Here is a 10,088-nt window from a genome sequence, read left to right as displayed (position 1 = left end):
AGACACAGTCTTTTCAGCCGCAGTCCTTTCGTTCCTATAAGAACAAGCGGGCAAAAGGACAGTCATATCTGCCCCGAGGCAAGGGAAAGGGTAAGAGAGTGCACCAAGCAGCTCCCTCCCAGGAGCAGAAGCCCCCCCGGCTTCTGCAAAGCCCTCAGCATGACGTTGGGGCTTTACAAGCGGACTCAGGGGCGGTGGGGGGTCGACTCAAGAATTTCAGCGCACAGTGGGCTCACTCACAGGTGGACCCCTGGATCCTGCAGGTAGTATCTCAGGGTTACAGGTTGGAATTCGAGAAGTCTCCCCCTCGCCGGTTCCTAAAGTCTGCTCTGCCAACGTCTCCCTCAGACAGGGCGACGGTGTTGGAAGCCATTCACAAGCTGTATTCTCAGCAGGTGATAGTCAAGGTACCCCTCCTACAACAGGGAAAGGGGTATTATTCCACACTATTTGTGGTACCGAAGCCGGACGGCTCGGTAAGACCTATTCTAAATCTGAAATCTTTGAACCTGTACATACAAAAATTCAAGTTCAAGATGGAGTCACTCAGAGCAGTGATAGCGAATCTGGAAGAAGGGGACTTTATGGTGTCCCTGGACATCAAGGATGCTTACCTGCATGTCCCAATTTGCCCTTCACATCAAGGGTACCTCAGGTTCGTGGTGCAAAACTGTCATTATCAGTTTCAGACGCTGCCGTTTGGATTGTCCACGGCACCTCGGGTCTTTACCAAGGTAATGGCCGAAATGATGTTTCTTCTGCGAAGAAAAGGCGTATTAATTATCCCTTACTTGGACGATCTCCTGATAAGGGCAAGGTCCAGAGAACAGCTGGAGGACGTAGTAGCACTAACCCAAGTAGTGCTGCAACAGCACGGGTGGATTCTGAATTTTCCAAAATCTCAATTGACCCCGACGACACGTCTGCTGTTCCTGGGAATGATTCTGGACACGGTTCAGAAAAAGGTGTTTCTTCCGGAGGAGAAAGCCAGGGAGTTATCCGAACTTGTCAGGAACCTCCTAAAACCAGGAAAAGTGTCTGTGCATCAATGCACAAGAGTCCTGGGAAAAATGGTGGCTTCTTACGAAGCGATTCCATTCGGCAGATTCCACGCACGAACTTTTCAGTGGGATCTGCTGGACAAATGGTCCGGATCGCATCTGCAGATGCATCAGCGGATAACTTTGTCTCCACGGACAAGGGTGTCTCTTCTGTGGTGGTTGCAGAGTGCTCATCTGTTAGAGGGCCGCAGATTCGGCATACAGGACTGGGTCCTGGTGACCACGGATGCCAGTCTGAGAGGCTGGGGAGCGGTCACACAGGGAAGAAACTTCCAGGGAGTGTGGTCAAGCCTGGAGATGTCTCTTCACATAAATATACTGGAGCTAAGAGCGATTTACAATGCTCTAAGCCTGGCAAAACCCCTGCTTCAGGGTCAGCCGGTGTTGATCCAGTCGGACAACATCACGGCAGTCGCCCACGTAAACAGACAGGGCGGCACAAGAAGCAGGAGGGCAATGGCAGAAGCTGCAAGGATTCTTCGCTGGGCGGAAGATCATGTGATAGCACTGTCAGCAGTGTTCATTCCGGGAGTAGACAACTGGGAAGCGGACTTCCTCAGCAGACACGATCTACACCCGGGAGAGTGGGGACTTCATCCAGAAGTCTTCCACATGATTGTGAACCGTTGGGAAAAACCAAAGGTGGATATGATGGCGTCCCGCCTCAACAAAAAACTGGACAGGTATTGCGCCAGGTCAAGAGACCCTCAGGCAATAGCTGTGGACGCTCTGGTAACACCGTGGGTGTTCCAGTCAGTGTATGTGTTTCCTCCTCTGCCTCTCATACCAAAAGTACTGAGCATTATACGGCAAAGGGGAGTAAGAACGATACTCGTGGCTCCGGATTGGCCAAGAAGAACTTGGTACCCAGAACTTCAGGAGATGCTCACGGAAGATCCGTGGCTTCTACCTCTAAGACGGGACCTGCTTCAGCAGGGACCGTGTCTATTCCAAGACTTACCGCGGCTGCGTTTGACGGCATGGCGGTTGAACGCCGAATTCTAAGGGAAAAAGGCATTCCGGAAGAGGTCATCCCTACCCTGGTAAAAGCCAGGAAGGAGGTGACTGCACAACATTATCACCGCATTTGGAGAAAATATGTTGCGTGGTGTGAGGCCAGGAAGGCCCCGACGGAGGAATTTCAACTGGGTCGATTCCTACATTTCCTGCAAACAGGATTGTCTATGGGCCTCAAATTAGGGTCCATTAAGGTTCAAATTTCGGCCCTGTCGATTTTCTTCCAGAAAGAATTGGCTTCAGTTCCTGAAGTCCAGACTTTTGTAAAAGGAGTACTACATATACAGCCCCCGGTTGTGCCCCCAGTGGCTCCGTGGGATCTTAATGTAGTTTTGGATTTTCTCAAATCCCATTGGTTTGAGCCACTCAAATCGGTGGATTTGAAATATCTTACATGGAAAGTAACCATGCTACTGGCCCTGGCTTCAGCCAGGAGAGTGTCAAAATTGGCGGCTTTATCGTATAAAAGCCCATATCTGATTTTCCATTCGGACAGGGCAGAACTGCGGACGCGTCCTCAGTTTCTGCCTAAGGTGGTTTCAGCGTTTCACCTGAACCAGCCTATTGTGGTGCCTGCGGCTACTAGCGATTTGGAGGATTCCAAGTTGCTGGACGTTGTCAGGGCATTGAAAATATATATTTCAAGGACGGCTGGAGTCAGAAAATCTGACTCGCTGTTTATACTGTATGCACCCAACAAGCTGGGTGCTCCTGCTTCTAAGCAGACGATTGCTCGTTGGATTTGTAGCACAATTCAACTTGCACATTCTGTGGCAGGCCTGCCACAGCCTAAATCTATCAAGGCCCATTCCACAAGGAAGGTGGGCTCATCTTGGGCGGCTGCCCGAGGGGTCTCGGCATTACAACTCTGCCGAGCAGCTACGTGGTCGGGGGAGAACACGTTTGTAAAATTCTACAAATTTGATACCCTGGCTAAAGAGGACCTGGAGTTCTCTCATTCGGTGCTGCAGAGTTATCCGCACTCTCCCGCCCGTTTGGGAGCTTTGGTATAATCCCCATGGTCCTGACGGAGTCCCAGCATCCACTAGGACGTCAGAGAAAATAAGATTTTACTTACCGATAAATCTATTTCTCGTAGTCCGTAGTGGATGCTGGGCGCCCATCCCAAGTGCGGATTGTCTGCAATACTTGTACATAGTTATTGTTACAAAAAAATCGGGTTGTTATTGTTGTGAGCCGTCTGTTCAGAGGCTCCTACGTTTGTCATACTGTTAACTGGGTTCAGATCACAGGTTGCACGGTGTGATTGGTGTGGCTGGTATGAGTCTTACCCGGGATTCAAAATCCTTCCTTATTGTGTACGCTCGTCCGGGCACAGTATCCTAACTGAGGCTTGGAGGAGGGTCATAGGGGGAGGAGCCAGTGCACACCACCTAGTCCTAAAGCTTTTATTTTTGTGCCCGGTCTCCTGCGGAGCCGCTAATCCCCATGGTCCTGACGGAGTCCCAGCATCCACTACGGACTACGAGAAATAGATTTATCGGTAAGTAAAATCTTATTTTTCATAAAATACAGAAGCATGAAGATACTAAAAGGGGCACTATGGAAATGCTTTAGTAAACAGAAAAGTCTTGAGTCTACTTTTGAAGGATTCTATAGTTGGGGCCTCTCGCACTGTGCGGGGAAATGAGTTCCATAGAGTCGGAGCCGCATGACTAAAAGCTCGACCCCCAGATGAATTACGGAAGATTCTAGGTACTGCTAAAAGTCCTTCATCTACAGATCGCAGTAATCGAGTGGGGCAGTATGGGGTCAGAAGCTGTTTCAGGTACCTTGGGCCCTGGTCATGTAATGCTTTGAAACTCAGTAAGCCAATCTTGAAGATGATTCGCCATCTTACAGGCAGCCAGTGAAGGGAGTAGAGGATGGGTGTTATGTGGCTAGAATGGGGCTGGTTGGTTAACAGCCTGGCAGCTGTGTTTTGCACCATCTGTAAGTGGTGCAATTCTTTTGCTGGGACACCAAAGGTAGAGGTCATTACAGTAGTCTAATCGAGATGATACAAATGCATGTATGACTTTTGGCATATCATCTGAGGGAATTAAGTGCTTGATTCTGGCTATGTTCCTCAGGTGAAAGAATGAGGATTTGATTGTGGCTGATATCTGATGTTTAAGTGTCAAGCCACCATCCAGGACAACGCCAAGATTCCGCACATGATCACTGGTCTGTAATTCTGAATCCCCGAGTGTAAGTCCAGTTGGTTGGCTATGCTGCAGTCTTGTCCTTTGATGTTGCGGTCGTATCAAAAGGACCTCTGTTTTATCCGGGTTCAGTCGCAGCCAACTGGCGCTCATCCACTTCTGTAGTTCAGCTAGACAGCCATTTAGGGTTGCTATTGGGTTATCAGTGCCCGGAGCAAAGGACAAGTAGCGTTGTGTATCATCTGCATAGCAGTGGTAGACCAGGCCATGGCGCCTGATTATTTCGCCCAATGGGAGCATGTATACTGCAAAAAGCATGGGGGATAGTATAGAACCTTGTGGGACACCACATGGCAATGGAACTGGTGGTGATGAGTATAATCCAGATGATACTCTCTGTGACCTGCCTGTGAGAAATGATTTGAACCAGCTCAGGACTGTGCCATCCAGACCACAGAAATGTATCAGTCGCTCAATCAGAAGCCCATGGTCCACGGTATCAAATGCTGCCGAGAGATCCAGAAGGATTAATATTGAACAGTCACCTTTGTCTTTTGCCATCAGAAGATCATTTAACACACACACCAGGGCTGTTTCAGTGCTATGTCTTCTCCTGAATCCTGATTGAAATGGATCATAAATATCATGGGTTGTCAGGCGGGTTTCCAGTTGATTTGCAACGACTTTCTCAATAACCTTTCCTAGGAAAGGAAGGTTCGATACCGGTCTGTAGTTGGTCATGCAGTCGGGATCTAAATTAGGTTTTTTAAGAAGCGGTCTAACAATTGCTTTCTTTAGGGGTCCAGGAAAAATGCCTGTCTGCAAAGAGCATTGAACAATTTTTGTAAAGACAGGACCAATTATATCCATACAACCTATTAGAAGCTTGGTTGAGGCTGGGTCCAGATCACAGGTGGTGGGACGCAAAATTCGAGCAATTTCAGCAGTGTCCTTTACATCCACTGGGTCAAAGCTGGTCCATGAAGGCAGGTAGCTTATATTGGCAGGCTTTGTAGTTTGGCACTCCTTTGATGGCACTGTGGAGATTCCAGCCCGGATGGTAGATATTTTATCTGCAAAGAAGTTTGCAAACTCGTTGCATCTTGCCTGGGAGAGGGTCTCATCAGTCTGCAGGCATGCTGGTTTGCAAAGCATCTCCACTGTGCGGAAAAGCTGAGCTGGCCTATTGTTTGCTGCTGTGATCTCATTTGACAGGAACTGTGCCTTCTTACGAGTGATTGTCGATTGATATTCTTCGTTATGCTTTATTAGTTTTATTTTGTCATCCACTAGGTTAGTCTTCCTCCATCGTCTTTCCAGTCTACGCCCCCTTTTCTTGAGCTCACTAACACTGTTGTCGAACCATGGAGCTTGACGTTGTGGTTTACGAGGTCTTAAACGCACAGGGGCGATAACATCAATTGCAGAAGGTGGAGGACAGGACACAGCAGAGACATGTCACTGTGGACAGCTCCAGGGCTAAGACGTCTCTGTAGGTGCTGAAGTCAGCATCAAGCAGCTGAAGTGGAGAGAAGTAAGTGATCGGCGCTTTGTGTCGGTCGGACGTGTGACCGGGGGTTTGTGCTATTAGTATGGCTGCTGCTGGAACTGGCCATCGGTGCTCTGCAACCGTCTCCTATCACAGATAGAAGCGTGCTGCAGTGTGAATGCCCCCTCTCCAGTCATTAACTGGAAAGGGGGCTGTCACACAACGTTTCATCCAGCCATTGCCCCTGGACGCACCTGTGTGGTTTGTGGGTCCACCTGAAAATGGTGGAAAGAATGAAAAACAAGTCTGACTTATTCTCACTTTGGGACCTCTCTGTTTAGCTGTTAACATTCGGTCTAACTCGATATTGAGAGTTGGATACATCAGAGCTCTGTGACGTGTTTGCATTGGTGCAAGTGTGCGCAGAAATCTGCTTATCAAGTGCAATTGGAAAGTGCAGTATACATCCAGTTTCTAGTGTGGTTATAGGGCCTCTGCCATCTCAGACGATCAGAGCATTTGTGCAAATACTAGCGCTCAGTTTTGTCATAAATGACCTTTATTAACTCAGTGATTCATTTTATTGTGTAAGTAACACTTTGTGTAATGTGACTGACGGACACTAATGTGCGTTGTAATGTTAATTGGTATTATTCTGTGGTCATGCCCCTTCCCCATGAAACCACGCACCTAAATTTTTGCTGCGCACATCTGTTCCTTATATATATATATATATATATATATATATATATATATATATATAATCTCCTATATATTAGTCCAAATCTGTGACTCTGTGGCTGGCCGTAACGCTGGGCGGAGTCACCTGCTTCTGGCCAGACAGCCACACAATCCAGCCACCGTCGTCAGAGGGAACCACCACTGGACACCTCCAGCCGCACGCAACAACCGCTGCACGGGAGCCGCCCGCACCCCGACCCACCACAGCCTTCCCCGCCACAACCCCTCCCCAGCTCCCAGCCTCTCACATGAAGCGGGGGACGGGAGCCGCCCGCACCAGCGCTGCTTGCCCCCGCCACCCCCACCCTCCCCACCTCCAGCCTCTCACATGAAGTGGGGGACGGGAGCCGGCCGCACCCCGCACCAATGCTCCCCGCCACCCCCCCTCCTCAGCTCCCACCTCCAGCCTCGCACATGAAGCGGGGGATAGCAGCCGCCCGCACCAACGCTGCCTGCCCCCAGCTCCCACCTCCAGCCTCTCACATGAAGCGGGGGATGGGAGCCGGCCGCACCCCGCACCAACGTTGCCTGCCCCCACCACCCCCTCCCCAGCTCCAGCCTCTCACTTGAGGCGGGGGAAGGGAACCGGCCGCACCCCGCACCAATGCTCTCTGCCCCCGCCACCCCCCCTCCTCAGCTCCCACCTCCAGCCTCGCACATGAAGCACTGGACGGGAGCCGCAATACACCCGCACCAACGCTGCCTGCCCTCCCCTCCCCAGCTCCCTCCTCCAGCCTCGCACATGAAGCACTGGACGGGAGCCGCAATACACCCGCACCAACGCTGCCTGCCCTCCCCTCCCCAGCTCCCTCCTCCAGCCTCTCACATGAAGCACTGGACGGGAGGCACAAGACACCCGCACCCACCACACCCTGCCTCCATAAACCACCCTTCCCAGCTCCCACCTCCAGCACCCCTCACCACTACGCAACAACATATACAGCCAGCAAACCCACTCCACACACTTTCCACAGCTCCATACATCACAGAACACCACACACCTAACTACGCACCCCTTAATACTCCACCACACTCCTTCCCTTCAAAACCCTCAAAAAACCACCCCAACACCACCTGAACCCTATAGCACACACACCTCCCTCCCTCTGCAACCAACTAATTCTGTCAAACCATCAAAACACCAGTGACCCCACAACACTACGGCCATATCGTAACGCCAGTCATTCTCTACTTACACCAGCAACACCTAAACACCATACCCAACCACCTGGATTATTCTCTAACACCCCCACAACCACCTCTCCAACACCCCCACGCACACCACACGGCCAGCCCACAACCCCAATAACCCCATATCTCCCACACAGCCTCCACAACTACAACACCCATCCACCACCCCCTGCACCACAACACAACCTTCACCATCTGCCAAAGCACACCTCTGAACACAAACCTCGCCCACCCACAACCTCAACACACTAGAAACTCCCCCACTGTATTCAACCACCACACCTCACAAACACATCCATCTAACACCCACGCACAATACCTAACACAACCCCTTCCATAAATCCATCCCACCTTGCTCCTCAACACACCCTTCCACATCCCCCCACCTAATCACCACCCACCCTTCCATGCACACACCACCCTAAACACATCACCCTATCCAAACATCCCTCCGCCATGGCACCTTTGCACACCCAACCCCTTAACCACACACCCACAACTCCACCAAGTGCAGCACCTCAGTCCCACAACCCTCACCCCTATGCCAAAGTATACAGTTAACGGACCACACCCACCATCCACCCTTACTCTGGTCAGCCAACAACCACAGCTTCTTATGGACAGACAGCCTAATCCATGTACCCCTTCTCACAAAACACTCCACCAACCACCGTCCCTTCACAATGCAGACCAAAGCCAACCCTACACCTATTAAATCCAAACATTCAACCTACCCTTACGCCTCATACACCCCACCCACACCCCCATCAAGTCCCCCTTGCACATGCCATACACACAACCTGCACCCCCTCTCAACCTACCTGTCCGCAAACCCTTCCTCCCTCACACACACTTTTCCTTCACCCTCTCTTATTGCCATGCCCTCCAATGATAACCTCCCACCACTCACATCATGTACACACCACATTGTCTTCAGCCCCTCTACAACATCACCCCCATCCCCACCTCCCTTTCCCAAACAACCATCCTCCACATCCACACCACTGAATACCATCCCACTCTGCACACTGTCACTACCTACATCATAAAACACTGCCACCACAAACAAACCCCTACCCCTCAACACAACCCCACCCACACCTACAACTCACCCACCTTCACCACACACCCTGTACCTCACAAGCACAACCCCCAACTCTTTCTGCACATGTTACATCTGCCCCCCCTGCAGTGCACATGGTTTTGCCCAACTGCTAACAAAATTCCTGCTGCGATCAACTTGGAAATACCCCCATTGCTGGGTGCATCACTGGTGATATGAGCAGCTCACATCCCGCGATGTATGACGGAAAGTGAGATAACGGCGCAGTTCTAGGAATGAGACATCGCTCCCCGGATAAGTCTTATCTGCTCTGACAGGCTGCGCGCTGTGCGGAGAGGCTTCTTCTGTATCACCCTCTCCCTGCACATAGTAGTGATGAGGCGAGCCCCCCTTCCGCAGGGGATTTTACTTTGTTTTACCCAGATCCCTGCTGCTTGGGGGGGGGGGGTGTGTGTGTGTGTGTGTGTGTGTTTGTGTGTGTGTGTGTGTGTGTGTGTGTGTGTGTGTGTGTGTGTATATATGAGGCGTAAGGGTAGGTTGAATGTTTGGATTTAAAAGGTGTAGGGTTGGCTTTGGTCTGCATTGTGAAGGGACGGTGGTTGGTGGAGTGTTTTGTGAGAAGTTCGTTATTCCATTAAAGAGTATTGCTGTGGCAGAGACTCTAGTAATTGTGTGTAGTAAAGTTGCAGTGTGTTGTGTCCCAGCACTGCGTCTACTCAGGGCAGATCCACGCATGTGCTCATGACAGCCGGATACCGCAGGTCCGCAGATGACCAGGACCCAGCGTCACCCCCTCACCCTGGACATCCCAGTGGGGACCCCGCACCATGAACATCACCAGGTGCTGTGGGCCTTCATGCTGGCTGCGGCCAAGTGGCTGGTGCGGCCGGAGGAGAAGAACATGGCTGGCTCCCGGGATGGTGGGGAAAGCCGAGGCTCAACCTCCTAGCAGCACAGAGATGCTCGACGCCTGGGACTGTTCTCTGTGTCGGGCTCGAGTGATGTCCTGCTGCTAAGGTAATCTCTTTTAAGTGGGAGGGGCATAACTAAGTGGGAGGAGTAAGAGTAGAGAGGGGAGGAGTCAGTATACATTTTTAACCCCCCCCCCCCTAAAACTAAAGTCTAGATCCGCCACTGCCCCGGACGTAATAACGTACTCTATGACATAATGATATGTTGAAGGGCGCTGAATAATATGGGCGGTGTATACATATTAACCTAGTGCTTTAAAAAAAAATATGTAATAATAATGTTTTTCATTATTTAATTTAAATTTATTTTCCTTACGTTTTGTCGTCATTAGGAATACAGGAATTTCCCCCTCTTTTCCTAATCTATATACCCCAGCACTTTTTGTATTG

Source organism: Pseudophryne corroboree, chromosome 8 (assembly GCF_028390025.1).
Source record: "Pseudophryne corroboree isolate aPseCor3 chromosome 8, aPseCor3.hap2, whole genome shotgun sequence".
Classification (NCBI taxonomy): domain Eukaryota; kingdom Metazoa; phylum Chordata; class Amphibia; order Anura; family Myobatrachidae; genus Pseudophryne; species Pseudophryne corroboree.
This window is presented reverse-complemented; position numbering follows the sequence as displayed.